This window comes from Podarcis filfolensis, assembly GCF_964270895.1.
Source record: "Podarcis filfolensis genome assembly, chromosome: 5".
NCBI lineage: Eukaryota > Metazoa > Chordata > Lepidosauria > Squamata > Lacertidae > Podarcis > Podarcis filfolensis.
Genome location: NC_139608.1, coordinates 71,539,203 through 71,564,356, shown reverse-complemented (window position 1 = coordinate 71,564,356; position 25,154 = coordinate 71,539,203). Strand labels below are relative to the sequence as shown.

Genomic DNA, 25,154 nt, shown 5'->3' with positions numbered 1-25,154 from the left:
CAGTGCTGCCTGCCCTCCCGGGGTCCACGCAGCTCTGCGCAAACCTCCGGAGCCCAGCGCCAAGCCGCGCCAGGCTCCGGAAGGTTGCGCAGAGCTGCCTGCGCTCCTGGGCTCCACGCATCTCTGCGCAACCCTCCAGAGCCCAGCGCCAAGCCAAGCCGGGCTCCGGAGGTTTGCACAGAGCTGCCTGCCTTCCGAAGCCTCGGGCGCGCTGAAGAGCGCGCCCGGGCTTTGCACAGCTGTCCGCAAGCCTGGGGAGACCGGCGCGGCTCCCTAGGCTTGTGGATAGCAGGCTGTTCTGGGGGCCGGGGTCAGGGGAAGCTCAGGCTTCCCCCACGCCAGCCCCGTGCCTGGGGGGGAAATAATTTTTTTTCTTTATTCCCCCCCCCCAAAAAACCTAGGTGCATCCTATAGAGCGGTGCGTCCTATGGGGCAAAAAATACGGTATGTCTAGATACTTCTTAAAGTATGGCACCCAGAACTGGACGTAGAACAGCAGAAGAGGTCTGACTAGTTCAGAATGAAGTGGGCCCATTGCTTCTCATGATTTGGAAACTTGAATTATGTTAGTGTAGCCTAAAATCATATCAGCCTCTGTCTTCTTTTCCCAGCCACATCACGTTGCCAACTCGTATTCAGCTTCTGATAGACCAAAATCCTGAGATCTTTTTCACATATGCTGCCTTCAGTTCAGGTATCTCCTACCCTATAGTGGTGTGCTTGATTACAGGAGAGGGGGCAAAATGGAGAACTTTGTCCCTATCAAAATTCATTTTGCTAAGTTTCAGAGCAGCTTTCTAGTCTAGCATCCTTTTATTCCTGTCTTTTGAGGTGTTAGGTGTGCCTCCCAGTTCTGTGTAATTGGTCACATTTAATAAATAGATTCCCTCCACCCTTCCATCCACCCTGTGGCCCTCCAGATATTGCTGGACTACAACTCCCACCATCCCTAATCACTGGCCATACCATTTGGAGCTGGTGAAAGTACTTAATAGAGCAGCAAGGCCACCATCACATCCACAGTCTTGCCAAGAGTGCTGGCTGTGACCAAAGATGGGGCAGGCTGGGGAATGCTCCCCACTGGTTGCTGCCGCGATAACTTCTACCCATTCACCTGTTTGGTGGTTGAAAAGGGAAACTTCATGCTGGTGGAGTCGCACTGGCATCACTCCATAGGGAGATGTCAACAGGGGGTGGGTCACTTCCACCCAATCCACACCAACACCATTCCAATCATTTGGATTCCTCTGCCAATCACTGGAAAAAACCAACCAAGTCCCCACCCCCATTACCTAGGATAGAGTCCAGCCATGCCCCACGTGAAACTTCCCTTCGGTTTGAAAATAGGTTTCTAACAAGGATTATCTCCTTGGAGAGGGAGTGAGAGAGAGAAATTTATGCATTCAGTTAACTGTTCCTCTCCCCACTCCCCAATAATAGTCCTTGGCTTTCAGTTCATGCCTACTCTTCCTCTTCAGCAATCAGTCATCCTGTAAGGGGAGTTGTTTCTTTTTGTGACATTCAGCTTTCATTCTTTTATTATTGCCTCTTTTCTGTTGTTGTTGTTGGTACTGCTGCTGTGCCGTTTAACTCACTCTGATTATTCACATTGTCACAGACACTAGCAAACTAATTGAACTTGCCTATGTACTGTCAAATGTAGTTGCCGACAATGTTTGCATTGTCTCGCAAGCAGAACTTCTGTAAAAACCAAAACCATTATTCAGCTTGCAGCCTTGGTGAAAAATTTAGAAATGGCTTCTTTGGGATTTCAGAATGCTCTAGTAAGGAATAGGGATGGGGGAGAAATTCAGTACAGTTTACATTAAAAGGGAAACCTACCTAATTTGCACTTTCTGAAACAATATGAGAACCGAAATGCAGCCATCCTTCAAAATCCACACTTCTGCAAATTTTGCAGCACAGATTTCCAGTCAAATAATGTGTCCAAAAATGCATATGCTGAAGTAGTGTCCATAAAAATGCATATATTGCTGAAAATAATTTGCAATAATGCCTTGTTTTAGGGGTAATTGCTTTGCAAAAATTTGTGTATTAGGCTAAATTGGATACTAGGATGTGTATATTAGGAAAAAATCACATCAAAATACTGGCGGGTTTTCATGAGGGCTTTTAAAAAATAATAATAATCACAAGCAGATTTGGGGATGTGGGGTACTGAATTTAAGATCAGAAAAGTAAGAGGTTGAGAGAACCTGAAGTTGACAGATTTGCCCATTCCTAGTCAAAAAGACTCTTCCGCATCTTCAGAAGAGAAAAACCATTATTTATGTGTAACTCACGGAGCCTGCTTGAGGACGGTTGATGTAAATGAGTGTATTTCCATTTGCCTCGCTGGAATCTCCTGAAGGTCATGGGGATTAATGAATAGACAATCTGCAGATGGTGACTGAATAACTTGAAGTCTTGCTAGCAGTACTGCATTTATACAGAGAAGAAAAGAAGCAGAACTGTTAGTCCTTTCCACCTCCGTATACTTTGCTCACAACATAAGTAGTGCTGAGAAACCTCTTCTAGAGAGCTTTGTTTCTTTCATAGAACTTGAGTCTACAAGGTTTCTTGCGGATGACGAATGATGGTTAGTGCTATTAATTATGCATCCCCTATCTATGAAAACAGAAAACTATTGGAAGGAATTCTGTATCTAATCTGTGGCTACTGTACGTACATCCTGGATATTAAATGAAAGAGTTCTAGACTTTGCATTTTAATGTGATTACCACATGCATTTTAGTTTGTTTGCACTTTGGTTGAGATTGGGGTATATATTTCCTATGTGATCTAAAATCTTCCAAAGATGCAGATAAAATTATAACCTAGTATTTCAACATAGAATGAAAGGTGGGTTTTGAATAACTACATATTATATAGTCTCTTATCCAGTAGAGAGTGTTGTACCAAAGGGGAGATGAGCAGCAAGAAGATAAACAACTCCTGGCCATAGGTCAGAGAAATTTGGAGGAGGATGAATAGCAGTCCAGGAATGTCAGTATGCTATATGCAAAGGCTGGATAACCCTTTATTCCAAGGGCTAAATTCCATTATGGGGGTGTATACAACTGGTGGGCAGGACTAGATGCAAAACTGGGGAAAGTCCTGAGGGCCAAACTGAGAGAGCTGGAGGGCCACATTTGGCTCCTGGGCCTGAGTTTCCTACCTGTGCTCTATTCTTGAACTTCAGTCATTGTAACAAGGCTTTGGTGTGTTGTCTTGAATAGTTGCGGCACTTGCTATTCAAGGGGGGGGGGGAGCTTGATCTGAAATGAATGTTTTAACATTTAAAAAGTTAATTTGAGGCATGAAAAGATTTCTGAAGAAGTGATCCCTGAACCTATGCACTCATAATTCGTTAACCCAAATGCCATCTACTGACAAATTTAATGAAGGCCCTTTTTCCTAGACAAATGAAATGCCAGGAGTCTCCCAAGAACATAGCAGTTACAGGAAGTGTGGAACTGGCAAGGGATACCTTTATGCTCACATATTCACAGGCTATGATATCTAAAAAGGACTGAGAACAACTTTGGATGTTACAGCCAGTGATAATAAGCAGCTGAGTGAGTGAGTTACACTGGCCATCATTTTTGTAAGAGTTCTACTTGGAACATAAATTTGTGAAAAGTGGAAACATGAGTCATGAATCCATTTAGTGGTTTGCTTATTTTTTGTGATATCCACTGCATTCTGATTTAAATGCTTGCAAGCCAGTGGGTCACAAGGCTGTCATGCCTTGGCCCCATCTCTCCTATGCCTTTCATGACAGCTACCCGTTACAAGAGTAATAGCAAAAAGAGCTGTCATGAATTTTGCTTAAAGCACATTTTCATGTTAAATTTGGAGGCCCCTCAGGGAATATCCAAGGAATTTTGTGGGAAACAAATCACATTTTGATAAGACTCATGCAACTTGTAAGAGGAGTGGGTGTTCTCACATCCTTGGCCCTATCAAATTTCAGAGAGGTAACTGTCTTTCTCTATATCATTCCTGGATAAAGAAGGAAGATTTCTTGCTTTCCTGCTCCATTGCTCTTAGTGACAGTCTGAGGATTGATGAACTGAAACAGAATCTTTTCAGAACATAGAAAATGTCTCCCAAAAGAAGTGGTGGAGTCTCACTGCTTCATACATTCTGAAACAACTTTCTAAAAATACGGTACAATTATAAGCATAGAGTACAGGCAACATTGCAACAGACTGAGGAGACTTAAATTTTTTTGGTGGGGGGCACATTCCTTGCCTTATGCTTTGGAGCATGCACACCATGGGGTTCCCTTGGCTCATGAGATAACAGTCCACCACCCCTGCTATAGTGGGCTTCCTGCAGCAACAAGAGTTGTTGGACTAGATGACCTTTGGGTCACGTTCCAATTATGAATCTATGACTTCCGTCACTGTTAATAATTTTAAAGATCCCTGATTGAGCAGTCACTTCCTTCTTGTTTTTCAAAACTGTCCAAAAAAATAATGACTTTGTTTAAATAATATGTTGGAAACTTAATCAAAAAAATTACAATATTTGTTTCGCTCTCAATGACTTCCCATTGTCTTTGTCTTGCATCACAAAGAGGCTGGTTATCAAAGCTTGCTACATATGTTTGGTTTCTCTTATATGCCCAGGAGGTTGGTTTTTTTAACCCAAGAATTCAGTTTCCTGAAGCAGAAAATTAAGCTTTTTCCTCTTTTCTGTGGAAAAGTCAATGTGTCCCTAATATTCATGCAAGACTGTGCTGACATACACCTAGCAAAGAAAATATTAAGTACTATCCCTAAATAGCTGGTACAGCAAAAGGAATGGTCTGAACAAAGACATAGGGCTGGATCCAGACTAAGTCATGCTTTGGCCTCATTGAAATCAAGGAAGCTTAAGTTAGACATGACTTAGTTGTCTCCTTGATTTCAGTGGAACTAAATAAGGCATGACTAACTTAATCAGCACAATCCAATCCAGAAGTGAATCTCATTGAGGTCAATAGAGCTTACTTGCACATAAGTGAGGATAGGATTACAGTTTTTGTCTAGATCCTTCCTTGTGTTCAAGACAGTGGCCAAGTGTTTTTCCCTTAGCTACACTGAAGCTTCTCTTAAATAGGTCTGAAATCCCTTGCTTCTATTTGCATTTTTGCAATGAGGTGTCAAGACACAGTGAGATTTATATTTTAGTTGTGTTAATGAGAACCTGTAGATAGTCTAACTCAGATGTGGGAATGCTTTCAATAAATGATTTTGACCTTCTGAGCTTTAAGTGGGATGGAAAACAAAACTTTGTTCAGCACTTTTCTCCTGCAATACAGGAAACGAAACCAAGAGGTGTGAACAGGTATATATATAATTGAATGGTATTGAAAAGTAGACTTCGCCGCAGAAACTGCAGATCCAAAATCTGTTCCTATATCCTACCATTTTAGGCTCTTTTCCTATACCATACTACTTTAGGCTGCAGAGGGCTATGTGTTTATCCCCACCCCTCCTTGATACATTTATTTTGCATAGATTCATTGAATTGTACACTTGGAAGGGACCATGAGAGTCAACTAGTTCAGCTGCCTGCAATGCAGGAATATTCTCCCCCAACATGGGATTAGAACCCACAACCCTGAGAGTAAGAGTCTCTTGTTCTACTGACTAAGCTGTCCCGCAGGTCCATAGTAAATTAACATGTCAGGAGAGGGGGCCAACCTCTCTTTCTTACTGATATTCACCTGATAGATGAATGAGCTTTTTTCCCCACATAGGGAAGCATTCAGACATATATACGCACCAGGCAGTCCAGGATTTTACCATAATTTTGCCAATTAAAGAAACTCAACCTTAGCTTAATAATAAAAATGGTGTTATTAAGCAATTAGCCTGGCATGGTTATTCTGAGGTATGGCCCACTGTTTTCAAAGGGCTCTACTCCCAGGAATGGTGTGCCTTTTGAGTTCCTTCTTTCCGTGATCATGCTGCCACCTTCATTTGCTTTAGATGGGGAGCTTCCAGTCACGCTGTAGGAGGACTTAAGAAGTTGTCTTATACCTGCTGGTCCATCAAGCGCTGTATTGTCTACATTGACTGGCAGCAGCTCTCTATAGAATTTCAGGCAGCACTACCTTGAGATACCATAAACTGAATCTGGGAACCTCTTCATGCAAAATGTGTATCACAGCACTACAGCCCTTAATTTTGTTTGGTCTGCATTTTAAGTGACTCAATTTGCACCTCCTGAACTAATACAGATATTGGAAGACAATTGTCCCTTGGATTTCGCACTTCTCCAGATTTTGAAATACAGTTATTGCCTTGAAAAAAATGTATTAAAATGTAGAAGAAGGGGGGAAATGAATTTAAGGGTAAAGTACATTTAGAAATGAGTACATTGAGATAAAATGAGTGTTTAAATAAGTGTTTTGTGCTCAAATATTTAAATACAAATTTCCATCTGCTTAAAAAAAACACACCCCACAGATCATTGTAAAAATGGGACTGAATGGAGTTATGATTAAACACATGCAAAACTGACATGAACTCAAGATAGAATGATGAATAATCAGGCTGTTTGCTGGAGCCTTGTGACAAGAGGGTGACATGGCTACATTGTCTCTTTATTTGTCAGTGTAGAATTTATTGAAAATCACTTTCATGGGGGGGAAATCTCAAGTTCTATTATGAGAAAAGAAGAAAATATCTATCAGATTTCTTCATTACCATTCATAATTTTGTAAATCTCTATCAAGTCCCCTTCCAAGTTGTAAAAGGGTCCTCTTTAAAACTGTAAAAGCTACAGCTTTGATTATTGTGGTTTGCTTACTATTCAGCAGTTATATGTGGCCAGCTTGTTCTGCCCTTTTAACTGTTCTTTCTGCCCATCTAATGGCTTTATAGATATAATTATAAGATGTTTGGCTGATGTACTATTAAAACCTAATTAATTTTCAGTTTGCTTGAATTAGCTGTAATATGCATAAAGACACACATTTAGAAGTGTGATTACATGTTAACTGAAAAGTTGACTTTGAGACATTTGTTTATATATTATAAAATGAAGTAGCTCCAGGCTTAGTGTCTTAAAAATTCTTGGCTCATTACATTATGGCTCTTTGATTTTCTGAATGGTCGCTTGGCATTTCCATAGGGCAGAACTACATATTACAAGAAAATACAGGAAACACAGAGGAGATAACTGTTTCTGTCTGTATGTAGAGAGGAATATTTGAGCTCAACCAAATCACTTGTATATCTGAGATAATTTGTTATTCCTGATGTTGATAGATTATAACGGATCAGTCTTATATCAGAAACACAACTGAATGTAACAGGGTTACTTCCAAGTAGATGGATATAGGATTAAAGGCTTATGATGCAATCCTGTGCATGTCCACTCTGAAGTAAGTCCCTCTAATTTCAATGAAGCTTCTCCTATGTAAAAGGGTATAGGATTATAGCCTAGAAAAGCAAGCAGGTACTGTCATTGTTGTTGTTGACATTTCTCTGTCTTGGGAGACAATGGAGGAGTGTGCCTTTGGGGGGTGAAGATAAGCTGTTGGGAGGTTTACAGTGCCTGCTGTAACCGATGCGGGAGAGACATGTTTTGTTCCAGCTGGGGCAAATGGAGGCATTCGGATGTGCTGCTACAGCTGCACCATGATGTTTCTTCTCTCTGCACTCCTCCCAGCAGTCACACTGTAAATATGATCAGTAGTTTGTAATTTGGAAACAGTAAGATGATTCAGATAACCTACTAAGCCAAACCTTGGCTTGCTGAGATGACACAAGCATGAGGCCTTCCAGAGAGGAGCTCACAGCCACTTAGCCCCCCTCCCTGCTCTCTTTTGCTGCCAAGCTGTGCCATACTAACCCAAGATTTGGCTCCGTGTGTCATCTGAACTGACACTTGTAGTTTTGGTCTCTCTCCACTACTCATACTCAGCTAGAGATGGGCAAGAAATTCAGTTCAGTTCAGTTCACATTCAAAGGGGAATCTTATCAAATTGGCACTTTCTGAAATCATAAGTGAACCAAAATGTATTTTTGCTTTATGTATAAAATTGCTTTGAAATACAGTGGTACCTCGGGTTAAGTACTTAATTCGTTCCGGAGGTTCGTTCTTAACCTGAAACTGTTCTTAACCCGAAGCACCACTTTAGCTAATGGGGTCTCCTGCTGCTGCCGTGCCGCCGGAGCACGATTTCTGTTCTCATCCTGAAGCAAAGTTCTTAACCCAAGGTACTATTTCTGGGTTAGTGGAGTCTGTAACCTGAAGCATATGTAACCTGAAGCATATGTAACCCGAGGTACCACTGTAAAGCAGGTGCACTTCCCTTGATTTTCAAGTCAGAATTGCCTATAAATTTTATTATAAGAAAATACAAAAATATTATTTCCTGACACCTTTAATAAGGGTGTCTGATGACCTCACTCTTTCCTCCCTGAAATATTGTTTGACCTTTCCAGGTGTCTTTTGGCTATTGTCAAAATTTCTTGAACATTTGGCCCGAGGAGGAATTTCCAGTTTTGATTTGGACCCTACTTGAACTGAAATTTCTCTTGGGTGTACTGCCAAACAATTTCATTGAGTGCCGCCAAGTTCTAGTCTTATAAGAGAGGAAGAAACATTTATCTCTGTCCCATTTTCTTCACACCATTCATGATTTTTATAAGCCCATTTAAAGCTTTAAAAATGTTGCTTTTAAAACTGTGTCTGGGATGGAGTGGGGACCCCTCTTGTTTCTGAAATCTTTTCAGAGTGTTTCCATCCCCAAGTGTTCCCCATCCAATTTCACTTCAGGCTGAATTGCAGAGCCAATTCTTCCTTATATTAACAACTCAGTATTAATCCTTTGGAGCAGCATAGTTGACAAGCAACTGATAAGGCAGGGTAGAGACAAGCATTTAATTCTGCCTCCATTGCTATTCTTTATGGAGGGTGACTATTTGCAGGAAGTCTCCACTATTTTTCAATTGATTTTCCCGGAGTTCTAAGATGTACAAGAAGTCTCAATGGTTACAGGATGCTCTTTGCTTCAGATGATTGCCTTTCAATTCATCGAGGGCAATTGGAATAGTAACAGGGCTGTAGACACTCTTCCTCATGGTTCCCTTCACATGTTTACTGACATCTGAAGGCAGCCCTGTTTAGGGAAGTTTTTAATGTCTGATGCTTTATTCTGTTTTTAATCTGTTGGGAGCCACCCAGAGTGGCTGGGGAAACCCAGACGGATGGGCGGGGTAATTATTATTATTATTATTATTATTATTATTATTATTATTACTACTGAATGTTTGAAGAGGGCTTTAGTCTTAGATGTGTTTAGTCTAGTATGATATGTCTATATTCAGATTCCTTTTGACCCTTACATAACAAATCTATTTGTCATTTGCACACTGGTGTTTGTATAAGGTGCGGAGATAAGTTATTTTGAAATTTGTTTTTAAACTATTCAGTCTGTGCATGTTCTGGAGCTAACAGATCTGAACTGTACCTCCCAGACTAATTTGCAGATCGGAACATGGCTATCCTTCAGATTTTGCACCTCTCCAAATTTTGCAGTGCAGTTCTCCAAGGACTTCCTTAACAACAACAAAAAGATCCCATCTTTCACTCACCCAAATAAATAAATAAATGATGATTTAATGATGGCAGGAGCAGATGAATGTGGAACTGGGGTGAGACAAGCGTCATGGGCCAAAAATAGGCTGATCTGTCCATCCTTATTATAAGCAGGTGGGAGAACCTGTTCAGCAGGGGGTTGCAGCTGGCTAGGTTCTCTTGTGCTTTCTTACTCCAACATGTATCTGCACTTCATATTACACAGTATTTGCAAGGAGCGGTCCATCTGCTTGGAGTGGGGGGTGGGGAACCGTGGCAATAGCCTCCCAGCCACAGCATCACTGTCACTTAAAGTGAGGGGTGAGACAGTGGTGTGGTTGGGGTGTGCAGGTGCGCTAACATAGCTTATATGGCAGTCTGTGTGCAGCCCCAGCCTTGTCCCCCTTTCCTAGTATGCGGCAGTGATACTGATGGGGGGGGCATTGCTGTAGCTATGCTTCACGAAGCAAGCTGCTCCTGGTGTTTGCCACTGCCGACTCTAATTTATATGTAGCAGTTATGGTGCATACAGTTCAATTTGTCCATACTGGTGCTGGCTCAAGACATTTTGATGGCTAAAGTAGCTTTTATTTACTATTAGATGTGTAACACAATCAGTTTGAAGTCACCTTGGTCTTTCAATATACCCTATTTTTCGCCCCATAGGATGCACTTTCCCCCCTCCAAAAATGAAGGGGAAATGTGTGTGCGTCCTATGGGGCGAATGCAGGCTTTCACTGAAGCCTGGAGAGCAAGAGGGGTCGGTGCGCACCGACCCCTCTCGCTCTCCAGACTTTGGGCAGATCTCCATAAGCCGTGGGAGCCCACATCGGGCTCCCACGGCTTGCGGAGAGTTGCCTGCATGCCGAAGGCTGGGTGCGCTGAGCTCAGCGCGCCCAGGCTTCGCGCAGCTCTCCGCAAGGCGCAGGAGCCCGGCACCAGGCTCCCACGGCTTGCGGAGAGTTGCCTGTTCTGGGGGCTGGGGTCGGGGGAAGCTCGGGCTTCCCCCGCCCCAGCTCCACGCCTGGGGGAAAATAATTTCCCCCCCTTTATTTCCCCCCCAAAAAACTAGGTGCGCCTTATGGGACGGTGCATCCTATAGGGCGAAAAATACGGTATTCTATAGCTCAGACATACACTCTGCTCTTTTGTAAATAACACATCTGTGAGGTGGTGTTGGTGTGTGTTAGGAGTTTCAACCAGGAAGGCCCAGGTTTCAGTCTCTGCTTGGTGTGAGACTCAGTGAGCAACTGTGGGGCTGTTACTTGTAGACTAACCAAAAAATGGGTACTCTCAATGCCCAACACACTAAGCTCCATAGAGGAAATGACAGGCATTCAATCAATCAATCAATCAATCAATCAATCTAGAGTTGGACCTGCTATTGTCTATATTATATGGGCAGAATTCCACATGGGCACCCCCACTGACTGAAAGGGAGGGAATATCACCTCCTCCCTGAAGCTCCCAGTGCCACCTTTTATACTTCATACTATGTCATAATTCATACTATTTCATACTATTTTGGAGGGCCCCCCAACCTCCCAGAACAGATGGGAGGTATAGGGAGCTGTAGGGAGTGGGTAAATCATGAAAACCACCCCCTTCAGCATTTTGCCAGAAGAATTCCTCTGCTATATCATGTGCCTTTCTATCTGCAGGAAGCAAAGTCTGGCTCCATCCTTGTGAAACTCATAAGTAATGTATATTTTTCTAGAAAAGCTTGGGTTTCCCCACCTTCTGCACTGCAGTCTCTATAAGAAAATTGATTGCTTTTGTTTCCTTTTCACTGATGCCAGTCACATCTTGAACAGAGCATTTAGTGATCCCATTGAAGATATCAAAAATAGTGAAAGTGATGTCAAAGGAGAATACATGTTAGAAGAAAGAATCAATTTTTTATCCATTCTAATTGCTTATATTATGAATTTCATTACAGCCAATTCCATTATATGAATCCATTCTCTCATGATAGTCAATAATTCGAAAGTTCAAGTAGATTTAATAATTCATTCAGTGAGCCCTTAACATATTTCAGTTTTCCCCAATACCATATAACAATTATCACGAGAGGCAAATTTAAACTTGTGTGCTCAAAGATTTTTCTAAGTATGACATTTTTGGTCTCTGCACATTCTATAAACTCCCATAGGAGAAGAATTCATGAACAACTAATAGCAGACCCAGTCAATTTAGAGACACACATTTATTCACCCAGTTCGCTGTGCAGTTAGTTCAGGTTCGGCTGAGCTAAATAACAGTTGCAACAGAGATGTGTGCTACTGGGTTAAGAAAATGGATCTGATGCAGACATAAGCTCTCTTCAGGCATTCAAAGTGAATATGTGAAGATTGCTGTGGCATTGTGTGCAGAAACCCTGCCTGCAAAATCCAATTCCAAGAGGACACCTTCATGCACTGAGTGGTCTGAAGAGGGCTCCAACCATATTCAGCTGAACACAGTTGCCTCTGTGGGACTAGGAATCCTGTGTTTTCAGTGTTCCCAATTGCACAAAGGCGTCAATGCAGGGATCTCCTATACCAGGCATGGGGAATTATGGCCCTTCAGATGTTACTGGATTCCAGCTACCATCAGCACAAGCCAATGTGGCTAATGATCAGGGATCATGGGAATGCCACAGGTTCTCCACCTATACGCTGCATATTTTAACCCACAAAAAAGCCAGATGTGGCTTGAATGCGCAAATAGGGCCATGATATTGCATTGTTCTTAAAGTTTTAAAGAAAAACAGCGGGCAACATGAACTCTTGATGTGATGTCAACTTTGGCCATTGCTGCTAATATGCTGGATGTTGAATATGAATAATGGGTTTAAGCTCTCTATGGTCATGAACTCACCAATCTAGTTGGGGTATGGATTTTCAAGCTCAGTTATAATAATAATAATAATAATAATAATAATAATAATAATAATAATAATAATTATTATATACCCCACCCATCTGGCTGGGCCTCCCCAGCCACTCTGGGCGGCTTCCATAAAAACCAAAAATACAGTAAAATATCACACGTTAAAAACTTCCCTGAACAGGGCTGCCTTAAGATGTCAAACAGCTTACCTCTTAGGTATGCTGGAGAATTTAGATTCATAACAATTAAATGCTAGAGCAATATTTAATAAAAAATGAAGGAGTGCAAACCAAAGTAAGCACTTTCACACGTATATTAAAAGGTATTTCTGATCAGTAATGGTGTGTATGGTGAGGAAGAACCATCTTTCTGACATTACTCTATATGGACAGGGCCTGGGCAGGGAGGCAACAGGTTAGGAACACCAGTGTATCTGCGCAACCCTGGACCTGCCACTGCCCCACCCATGTAAGGAGAAGTGATGCTGGAGATTCCACCCCATCACGTGTGGTACCACTTTTAGTATATTTATAGTTCATTGCTCTGGATGCCAAAAGTTTTTTTTTTTAAATGAACATAATATACTTATGCAACCATAAGTAAAATGAGTTCAGCAGAAGGAAATGTCCATAGAACAGAATTCATAGCAGTGCCCTTCACTGGAAAAAAAAAATCCAAAGAGTCTGTAAATCATTAAAATGACAATCTGCACATGGGGGTGCATGAATTGGGGTTGGGGTCAGTGAATTTAGGATTACTGACTAAAAGGTTTTTAAGATTGAAATGCTCTGGATGTGTGGGTGGGTGTGAAGATTGTAATGCAGCACCAAAATGTTGCAACATAGACTTCAGGGAAGCGTCTTTGGGGAGGGCATTCCATAACCAGGGTGCCAGCCCAGAAAATGTCATGTCTCTAGTAAACTCCCATCATAAGTCATTTGGTAGAGAGACACCCAAAGAATAGCCTCTGAAGGTCCATGTAGGTAAGATAAGTTCCAGAGGAGGTGATCCTTCAGGAAACCTGACCCCAAATGTTTAGGGTTTTAAATGGCACTTTTAATTTGGCCTCCAAACAGACTGACTAAACACTGGCATAATATGATCATGTTCCAGCTAGCAACCTCTCTACACTCTTTGAAACTGCATAGAGTTTCGTCCATAGGAGAGTTGAGCGTTCACTACTATATACAAATGGAAACAATACGGCTGAGGAGCTATATATAATAAATGCTTTCCACTTTGATTCCAGATATGTGTTTGTGAAATTTAACATAATCATCATGCATCAGGAATCCACTGGAAACCACCTGAGGGGAAAGAGGAAGCAGAAAGCACTTAGACAAAGTAAGTTTCAGAACTCTTAATGCAATATTGTAGTTACCTTTTCTTAACTCATTCTTGAAACAGCAGTGGTATTCTTGTTCAAAAAACAACAAACGAACTTTGTGACGTTGGACTTTTGCACATTTTGTGTGTTTTTATTGTTTATTTGGAAAAAATGGGTTGGTGTGTATCAGAAAAGTTCCCCTGCATCAACCCCTCTGCTCATAATCACACCCTCCAAACATGGCCTTGTAGTGAAGAAACAGGACATCAGCCTGTGCTTGTTGTGTACAACATTCAGCTACACACTTTAAAAGTGCTTTACTGTAGCCTGATTGAACCTACTAATCATGATGATCACCAACAACAAATAATCTCCACTCCTTTGGTAATCAATCGGCACTTTACCAACTCTTTCTAGTTGCTGGAGGTGGTTGTGGGCTAATGGAATCAGTCCTTGGTTGCAAGCTATTATCTCTCACTGTATGCCTTTTGTAGACACCTTTTACCCAGAATTTATCAATTATTTTCAATACATTGAGCCATTTAGAAAAAAACATATTTGTGCACCGCAAAATCCAGAAAAGTACATAAGGCAGCTGGGAGTTATGTTCCATTTCTCAAGCAAGTTCAGGTACATCAGATCTCAAGCAAGTTCAGGTACATCAGATCATGTCAATCCCCTGTGAAAAGTGGACCAAATTTGATCCCTAGATGGAGCCAGGTAATTTCCCCCTGTATTTCTCTATGTCATCTAAGTGAAAATCTGTACCTATATCCATCCATCTACCTATGGGGGGGAGTGTTTGTTGTCTCCAGACCTCAGTAAATCCTGAAAAGGTAATCACAAAGTTCTGCAACTCCAGATTGACATTATAAATATGAAATGAAAATCAGACATGAAGCGTTAAAGCTCATGATGGTGTATGAATATTCATTCATTCTGTGGCACTTCCATGAATTCTTTTAATTACCACCTTTTCATATTCCAGTTTCTCTGTAATTCGTTTGATAAACAATTCTGCAAAGGGGTTGCAAATGACACTTTCATTTTGCCAATCTCAGAGGTTATTACTTGAAGAAAATACATCATCAGGATAGGACATTTTACATCTACTACGTATGAGAATCAGTCCTAATTGCATTTTTGTTTAATTGGTGATGCCTAAATCCATGAAGTAAGAGAATTCTATTCTTACACATTCACAAATAATTAAATATGGATTCATAATTAGCATTCACAGAGACTTTGACGAGTTTTGCAGCAAGGTCCAGGGACCAAAAGGTCAATAATTGAAATCTATCATATGTGTGGGTATTTAGTGGCTGAAATGCAAGCAGAATCCATAGCTGAACAGACCCAGTTATGTGTATACCAATTATGTGTATCTGCACGATGGATTAAATTGCTGCCAAAATGTACAATGACCACTAACAAGGAGCTAGTTAGTTTGGTAAAAGTTAAACACTTTTAGATCCCCTGGTTTCAATAAGAGAGATTTAAATGCATGCAAAGCTCTCGCATTTAAATTAATGGTTTTTGCTGGATCATGAATTATGAAATTATAAAAAACACATAATAAAAACACATTAAATCGTTTGGAAAACTTCAGCTGATTTCAGTAAAGCCACATTTGAAAAGGGGTGAAGGGGTTTCAGGGCATAGTGATTAGAAGGAAACTCCAACCCCCTGCACTGCAGGAATCTCAACTCACAGGTCATCCAGCCTGTGCTTTTAGGTTTATTTCACTCCTATGCAGTTACTGTATACCATTTCTGAAATATTTAAAGGAAAACATAAATATATGCTTCTATCAAGGATGTGTACCGTGGTGATGTTCAGTATATAGAGAGCTGCTGATGGGCTGGAAGTGTGAGAGAAATAAATAGGCAATATAGCAGCATCTCAGCTACTAAGGACACCAAGTCATCTTGTCTAAAAGTGTTTGTACTTTCATCTGTCCTTTCCAGTCTGCCTGCCCGATGAGGAGTACTGTGAACTCAATATCTGTGCATAGTCCTTCAGTAGCATATATTGGTTGAATGAAGATTTCACTTTTTCCCCCTCAGTTGTAAAAAGTGTCACCGCAGATGATAGATAGACAAGACAGACAGACAGACAGACAGACAGACAGACAGACAGATAGATAGACAGACAGACACATAGATAGATAGATAGATAGATAGATAGATAGATAGATAGACAGACAGACAGACAGACAGACAGACAGACAGACAGACAGACAGATGCTTAGGTGGAAGAAGCTCCCCACACAGCCCGCCAGGTATCCTCTTTACATTCATTTGCTGGAGCTTTGGTGGTGTATACTGCCATTATGTCACTGGATAAAGAGGAATCCCACTAGTACTTTGCACCAGTAGAAGAGGTTAAGCACCAACAGCAGGAAGAGAGAAAGGCCCCCTCCAGATGCCCTTTTATTGCTTATGATGATCTGGAATAATGGGAGTTGTGATTCAACAACATCTGGGGGGCCACAAGTTGCTCCAGCAGTAGGTCATTTGTGTGTGGGGGGAGGACAGCGGCATCCAATTGGTGATGGAGGCACGTCACTCATTAAAATGAGGCAGGGTACCGTGGGGAGCTCCAGGTTGGTGGTGACAACAGCTCTGCATGTAGCCCCCCCCCCAAAGTGGAGCCACCAACAACCTAAAACTCCCCCACAATGACACTGCCTCACCCCGCCCTGCCCTTGCTCTTGTGAGCATAGTGCTGCCACTGGAATGACACCACTTCTTCTGCCCTCCCCCTTCTGACCCATCACTGGGATCCCTATCAGTAATATAAAGTGAGTCTGCTCAAGCTTTAGCTGAGACTAGTTGGGGAGCTTTCCAAGTATTGTCAGGCCAGACGTGGGATTGACTGCTGTCAAAGCATGGGAGCCTTTTTTATTTGTATCCTTTGGGTAGCTGGGGCTCAGGGACTGCACTGCTCACTGGAGTCTAAATGCCAACATTTGGGGGGCTTTTGCATACGCTTTTTGACTATCCGGAACTTGGATGAAAAGTAGCCAAACATGGGGACTATGTGTTATTTAAGTGACTAGCACAAAAATTGCCTTGCTGGATCATGCCAAGGTCCATCTAGTCCAAGGGTCAGCAAACGTTTTCAGCAGGGGGCAGGTCCACTGTCCCTCAGACCTTGTGGGGGGGCTGGACTATATTTTGAAGGGGAGGAAATGAACAAATTCCTATGCCCCACAAATAACCCAGAGATGTATTTTAAATAAAAGCACACATTCTACTCCTGTAAAAACACCAGGCAGGCCCCACAAATAACCCAGAGATGCATTTTAAATACAGTGGAACCTTGGGTTGCAGACATAATCCATGACAGAGGCATGTCTGCAACCCGCAGCGTTCGCATCCTGAAGCACCGCATCTGCGCAGGCGCGAATTGGCGCTACTGCACATGCACAAAGTGTGATTTAGCACGTCTGCACATACATGAGCAGCGAAACCCGGAAGTAACCCATTCCGGTACTTCCGGGTTTCCCGTGATCCGCAACCCGAAAACACGTAACCTGAAGCGTCTATATCATGAGGTATGACTGTAAAAGGACGCATTCTACTCATGTAAAAGCATGATGATTCCCGGACCATCCGCGGGCCGGATTTAGAAGGTGATTGGGCCTACCCATGATCTAGTCCATCTCCAGCATGCTGTTTTCAACAGCAAACAGCTAGGGACTTTGGGGGAAAGAGGATTGACTAGGATCTGGAGATGAACTCTCACCTCTGGGTTCCTAATGACTTGGTACTATTATTCCTAATGACTTGGTATTATTATTATTATTATTATTATTATTATTATTATTATTATTATTCATTATCATTATTTGCAATGCACCTATTTGTTGTCTGAGGCATCCAGGAATCACTGTTTGGAGGGCCGGAGCAGGAGTTCATGGGCAAAGACTGATTCTGTTTTGATTCAAAGGGTCAGCCTTTTGTTCTCTACTGTCAAAGCAGATTATCTTAAAATTTTACCTTTTTATCATATAAATCTTAACGCCAATGCAGAGAGAGAAAGAGATGACAAATCCCTCAGTAATACTAATCAACAGTGCATAAGGGTCATTGATGGAAGGAAATGTATTTCATTTTTTAAAGTTTTCTCAACAAACCCGACCTGTTCCATCTTTGGAGCTTCAAATCTCATAGTAAATAGTACATTGGCCTGTGGATGTGCTGGCGTTCTTTGGTATGAATTAACTGACTCCCCCCCCCCCCCCCGAACTGCCCTTTACTATAGCTACTCATTAGTCGATGAGTGTGTGACTATGGGGAGGAATTTTGTCTTGTACAGAAAGTCACTATGGACTTTTTTTTATGTCATGTACATTCTAATTCCCTTAAATACATTTGATTTTCCTTTGATGATGATTATGATAATCTGTGACCAGAGTTCACTTGAGGCACCCTCCTATGTCATCTGTTGGCAAATGCTGTGGAAACTAGTAGGGGAGTTCTTTTTAAATAGTTTTGGAGTCACCACAATTATTTGGGTTATTTTGTAAGAGGCCTTGAGAAATGCTAAGTTAAGGCTTGTTTTACAAAGTTGTTTCGGTCATGTTATCCCCACCTTGAATCCAGATCCTCTACAGATGCATTTACCAGTACATCTTCAGGAACAAAACTCGGATCAGTACTTTGATTCACATTAACGTATTAACTTTATTAGATATTAGAGTCTGCATTCTTTTCTCTTACTTCATAGAATCATAGGATTGTAGAGTTTGAAGGGACCATGAGGGTCCAACCCCTCAATGCAGGAATTTTTTGACCAGTGTGGGTCTCGAACCCATAACCCTGAGATTAAGCAACTTGTGCTCTACAGACTGAGCTATCTTCATTCAGGAGCATTGAACTTACATTCAGGCTTCAACATGGTGCCCTCCAAAGGTTTTAAACTATAACTCTCATCACCCCTGACCATTTGGCATGCTAGCTAGGACTAATGAAAGCCAGAGCTGGAGGGTAACAGGTTGAGGAAAACTGTTCTACAGCTCCCTTGTGCCATTGTTAGGAGGCTTAAACGTCACTCTGTCTATCATGTTTTAACATATAAATGTGCTTCAACCTTTGAGGTATCCAGTGCCATGGAAACTGATGGTTGAAAATATTTTCTTTTCAGCTTAACATAAAATTGAATAGACACATTGTTCTGTATTCAAACTGATTCTTTCTCAGCAATATTGCCAGTTATTTATCTGCTCATTCTATGTATGTATAAAATATTTAAATACAAGTTTTAAAACGCAAATATATGTACATACTGTAATAATAATAGAAACACAGAGAAAATAAAAGCATATATTATTTACATTTTTAAAAGGAAAAAGAAATATAATCTTCCTTATACAGAACAGCAAATATTTAGCCTGATGCTGAACAGAGAGCAATGTTATTCTCAGGCAAACTTTCCTGGGAAGCAAATTTCACTCGTGGGCACCGTGAACCATAGAAGGCCCATTTGGCAGGGTCACCTGGAGGAGAGCCTCCAAAGTTGACTCTGCACATAGACAGGTAGATGCATTCCTTCAGAAACTGGGTCCCAAGCTGTATCTTCACTTTGAATTGTGCTTGGAAAAGCACCAGTCCTCTAAACCATCTGTTTTTGGACTGCAACTCCCATCATCCCTAGCTAGCAGGACCCAGTGGACAGGGATGATCGGAACTGTAGTGAAAAAAAACAGCTTGAGTCCCACATTTGGGAAACCCTACTCTAAACACTCATTTTGATGTACGATTAAAGGGCCTTATTTTTGGTTAAACATGTGTAGAATCACTTTCTGACTGTCTTTAAAGACAACCAAAATTGATTCAGACTAAGGTTGCCATATTTCAAAAAGTAAGAATCAGGACACCCTGAAAGTTGCTGAGCTTTACAATAATGCAATTTTTCGATCCAGGGCAAAGCACTTCCTTTTATAACCCCCCCCCCCCGACGTCAGTTCCGCCTTTGAGATCCCGCTAATGTCTGGGAGAATTTGGATGTATGGCAGCCCTAATTCAGACTGAGGGCAATGAATAGGCAAGCAGTTTCTAACTCTTTCAAAGCAACCACCCTTTGACTCATTTCTAACATCATTTTACTCTTTGGTTTTAAATTATTTTTAAGTTGCAGTGACAGCCCTCATAAAATAAAGACATAAATAATAAATACTGGAATGATTCATTAGATATTTACACTTTGGTCAAACATTATCAAACACTGTTGGTGTGTAACTAGTTTTATAAATACTGTTAGATAATGGAGACTGACAGCATGGTTGCTATACATGAGTCCATGTGTGTAATTAATTCCCCCATCAGATTGCCAGGACTTTACTACTATCTTACGTTTTATCACAGCAAAATATATAGACTTCAGTATGTGACTGCCTGCAGGCACAGCATGTAATGTTTTGTGAGTTTTTTGTCTTGACTGCAGTGATGGACGTTGAATACCAGTCACTATCTTGACAGTTAAGGACAAATTGACAGATGGGATTGAGCCATCTTTAAAATATAGTAAGATGGGGGGGGGCAACTATTGTACCCACTAACAGGCATACAATCCAGTAACTGAATAGTTGAATATTTGTTTTCTGGAATAAATAGTACTAAGTAGCATTAATAGAGATTTTAAATAAATTCAATGGATTTTTTTATTATTATGGAGGGGTCACTGGCTATCATTGAACGTGGAGGAAATACTGACAGTTGATTGAAGCACAAGGAGAAACAGAAATACATGCCAGGTGGTCTCTTTGTTCACTGCAAAAGTGGCAAGCTGCTTTTGTAAATTGAAGGATTGCCTTTTCAGCACTGAGTTGTTTGAGTGAAAAATCTTTAATTGCATATACATTTCTTCCTGCTATTTACAAGCAATAAATGGGAAATAGTTTAGGGAGAAAGTGAGAACCCGTCAGTTTGCTTTTCAAAATATATTGTGCTAGTAAAGTTGGTTTCTGTTAGAGTCCTATGTAGGCATATAAAGCATGAAAAAGATTTTTGGATTTTAAGAATGATGAATATTAGGCAATAGGATCCTAGAAAACGGGATGTGGGGTTATTGGTTTGTGGATTTTTTGCTCTTGTTTTATTATGTATTTTGTGTTTTTATTTTGTATTTTTATGCTCTGAACCTCCCTTAGACCTACGGATGAAGGGCACTATTCAGATTTAATTAATTAATTAATTAATTAATTAGTAATAATAATAATAAAATATGAAGACAGTAGCCCAGTGACATTGTATATATTCACCTTAAAGGTTGTACATATTTTTTCAGTATCTCACTCCTGTTCTCTAAAGAATTTGCAAATCTTTCAGTTTTGTGTCATTTGTAGATAGAATTGGCCTGAATCGTATGCAGGGGTTTAGTTCAAAGGGTAATGCATATGTGTGAAAATTCCATAGAGACAAAATCGTGTTATCCACCCCATGACTAGCTAGCCGGCCTTATAGCAGTCAGGGAGAGGGAGAGCATCCCTACTAGTCCCAGAGCCAGTGCACCAAGCAGGCCCTGCACAGGAAGCAAGTCCAAGCGCTTAAAAGTGCATTTCGCCCCAGGGGGTATACTGTACACATAATTCTTCAAAGCAGAGATGATTTGAAGAATTCTGAGACAGTAATTTAGGTGACCAGCTATAAGCAATTTTTTTAAAAATGTAAAGTGAGGTATCCCTTATTGTTCAATCCTAAGAAATGGAGGGTTAGGAATTCAAAGGTAGTCCCTCCCCCTTATCCTTATTTTAGTTTACAGACTGGGCAAAAGGGAGAGTGAGGAACTGGAAGACGCTGGATCCTTGCCCAACTTGCTCCCTAACACAGCACTTTTTTGGCCCTACCAATGTCAAATCTCCAAAGTCTATAGCATAAGGAGTGAATGTTGGAGTAGTGGAGGGATGAGAGTTCTGATGTATCTTTTGGTCCCTGGAAAGCCATTGATAACCACTGCCTCTCCCTGTCTATTAATATAATAAAGTTCCCATGGGAAGGAAAGATTGTGAATGGAAAACACTGGCAGATATTCAGTCATGATTAAGCACTTTAAAGTTCTTGTTCATTTCAGCAGGAAAGGGTTAAGGACATGCTAAACATTCCTGTTGAGTTTGATGAAATTTGAAACTGGATTGTATGCACTGAGTAGGGAAATGTTTATTAAGGGGGGAGGATTGGAAACTTGATTTTTATGATCCAGTGTTATTTCTTTTGTTAGAATTATAAAATTTAATTGCTAGCTACATATATCTATGTCATTTTGAGGTAGACTGGTAGACATACGTGTGTGTGAGTGCGAGGATCCCAGGGGGTGCAAAAAAGGAGAAATATGGCCGTCAAGACATCTTTTCTTTGGGTTTTGATTGCCAATATATTACTTTTACAGCCTCCTGTAAATCTCACCCAGCAAAGAAGCTGCATAATGAAAACATCATGTTTCATCGTCTCCATTCTGTTGATCAGCAGCTTAATACATTGACAGAGCTGGTGCCAATGCAGGAAGCTGAGGGTTGGCTCCAGGTCATGGAAGGGACAAAGATGTTGACTCTGTGTTGACTCTCACAGGAGGGATAGAGGAAGCCATTTTGCCACTTTCCTTACCTCTGCAGCCTTAGCGCCACCTCTGGCATTGTTCTGGAAGTCTTGCCTGTGTGTTTGCACCATGTCTAATGCCTGTCACCCTTCCCCAACCCTCGTGAAAAGCAACAGCAACCCACCTGCTGGGAAGCTAGTGTAGCAGCTCTGCCCCACCAAGAGAGCTGCTCTACTGGAGAGAAAGGGGAATTGGTAAAAATAACCTCCTACTAGAAACATTGTGCCCATGGGAACTCTGGATCCAACCCCATATAAATACTATTCACTTATGTGCTTGTAATGTTAGGGCTGGGTGGTAGGTGGGTGTTACCTCTACAGCATTGTTTCTTCTTATGAATAAAGAGCACTCATTTACTTCTATAAGAAGCTGAATCACTATTCCGTTTATTATATAACTCAAGGACACCATAGAAGTAAAGCCTGTCCTGCGTAATTCCAGAGCTTGGGATGAGGCTCAGGTTTTGCCCTTCTGAACTGTGTCCCAGATTACAGTTAGTTTACTGTGCCTACTGGAACTCAACATCAGGGACTTCAGTAGTGGACGGTGGGGTGGGGTGGCAGTACTAACCTGGGTTAACAACAGCTGAGCTGCTTCTTACTGGAGGGGAGGAGGGGAAAGGGGCAAGGCAACAGGGAGGTCAGCGTGGTGCCAATGTCCTGGCAGAGCCAACCTGCTACTCTGCTAGTTTACTTGGTTCACTATCAATGGCCACCAACTTGGATGGCTTTAAAAAGGGAGAAATTTATGGAGGATAAGGCTATCATTGGCTACTAACTACAATGGCTGTGCAATGATTCCTATACTGGAGGCAATATGCCCCTGAAAACCAGTTGCTGGAGACTGCAAGTGTGGAGAGGTCTGTTGTGCATGTATTTTTCTTGTTAGGCTTTCTGTAAGCATCTGGTTGGCCACTGAGAGACTAGGATGCTGGACTAGATGGGCCTTTGGTTTCTTATAGTCTCCCTCCTTCAGAACTTTGACATATTCTTGACCTGCATTTTTGATAATTTGATAATAGCATCTGGTATATGCATGTATGCCTGAATGTAGTGATTTCAGTTTTCTTCTAGATGTTACGAACATTCTTTGTTGAAAGGATAATTATATTGAATTAGAATGTATTTTAAGTAAGATAATTATCCTTTGCATAAAGAATGTACATAATGGCTATGGGAACCCTGAGGTCATCCATACGACAGACTCCCACGCACAGCCCTTCCCTGCGCTCCAGCATTTTGCAAATGTAGCATTACAGGATGGTTCATTCTTGCGAGAGACTCCTAAAGCACAGTAACTCTGTGGCATGGGAAATGTGTGGCCTCCCAGATGTTGTTGGACCAAAGCACCCTTTTGCCATGCTGACTGGGGCTGATGGGCATTGGAGTCCAACAACAGGTTTCCCTTCCTTGCAGTGGACCTGAATAGTTGCAAGAGGGTGTCTGTCACATGTAGGCAGGCCTGTGGACACAAGAATATTTTTACTATTGCTTAGTTTCTCGTTCCTCTTTTCTTCTTCATTAGCTTGGAAGACACGTCTTCTACCATCTGTTTACAAGAAATCTTTATTTAATCCAGTGACACAGTCCCATCCTTGTTATTAGCATAGCACTTATTTGATAGTGGTGAGTTCTGCAACAAGCCTATAATTGCTCCATTTGCAGGGGCCTTTGTTCCCTTATAGATGCCTCTTGTGTTCATTGTTTGCTGAAACTCCTTGGATTCCCTAATTTATACCAGTCAATTACTATCTGACCAAGGATGGTTAATGAAACAAATCACAACAAGCATGGCTACTTCGTACAAATGCTGTCCTCTTTCATGTAGTAGTGCCAACATTTGGTTTACTTTCTTCAATATCCCTGGCCAACAGTAAAAAAAATCAAACTGGAACACGACAGCCAAATGACTTGTATTAAGATGATCATCAGCATACTAGATTTGAAATAAAGGGGTGCCATGAATTGCATTTTGATGACGCGCCTTTTAAAATCAACTGACAAATCCATGTTGGTTTTCAAAAAGTGTGTTCAATTTTTAAATGGCTTTCTCTTTTGCACTAACTCAGATTCAAAAGTTATGCATTAAGAGATATACTGAATTCTTAGCATTGTTTGCAAAATACCCCATAATATTTATTAGCATTTCTATAGAGCTTCTCCTACATTAGCAAAACCTACCCCACCAAGTAATTGGTCTGACAGCCAAACTGGGCAGTCTCTCTCCCCATTTTAAACTGCTCTGTAATCATGTTCAGAGATTTATTCTCTGTGGATAAGCAGCGCAGTCACTGTCCTCCTCCAGACACTTCTGCCAGAGATTCCATTCTCTGTCTACTCAAAGACCACAAGAAACACCCGGCTGGATCAGGCCAAATCCTCTCTAGTTGTATCAGTCTTTTCCCCAGCAACAGATATTCAGAGGCATACCACCTCTGATTCCTGAGGTAGTACACAGCCATCTTGGCTTGTAGCCTTGGTTAACCTTATCCTCAGTGAATTTGCCTGAAACCTTTTCAAAGCCATCTAAATTGGTGATCATCACCACACATTGCAATAGCATATTCCATAGTTTGCAACTGTACACTGTGTGAAGAACTTCATTTTGCCAATCCTGAACCTTCCCATATTCAGCTTCAGCAGATGACCCCGGGTTGTAGCATAGTGAGAGATGGAGAAATACTTCTTTCTATCTTGTTTCTCCACACCATACATAATTTTATACACCTTATCATGTCCACCCCTTCCTCAACTTTTTTGCAAACTAAAAAGCC

General features: G+C 41.3%; 1 long non-coding RNA gene across 3 annotated transcripts in view; it reads left to right on the top strand.

Annotated features, from left to right (window-relative positions):
- Positions 1-25,154, top strand: part of LOC310762875 — a 602,857-nt gene that overhangs the window by 516,347 nt on the left and 61,356 nt on the right. For all 3 annotated transcript variants that reach the window (XR_014548259.1, XR_014548260.1, XR_014548261.1), the window contains one exon: positions 13,706-13,800. This is a non-coding gene — a long non-coding RNA (uncharacterized lncRNA). The remainder of the gene's footprint in view (positions 1-13,705; positions 13,801-25,154) is intronic.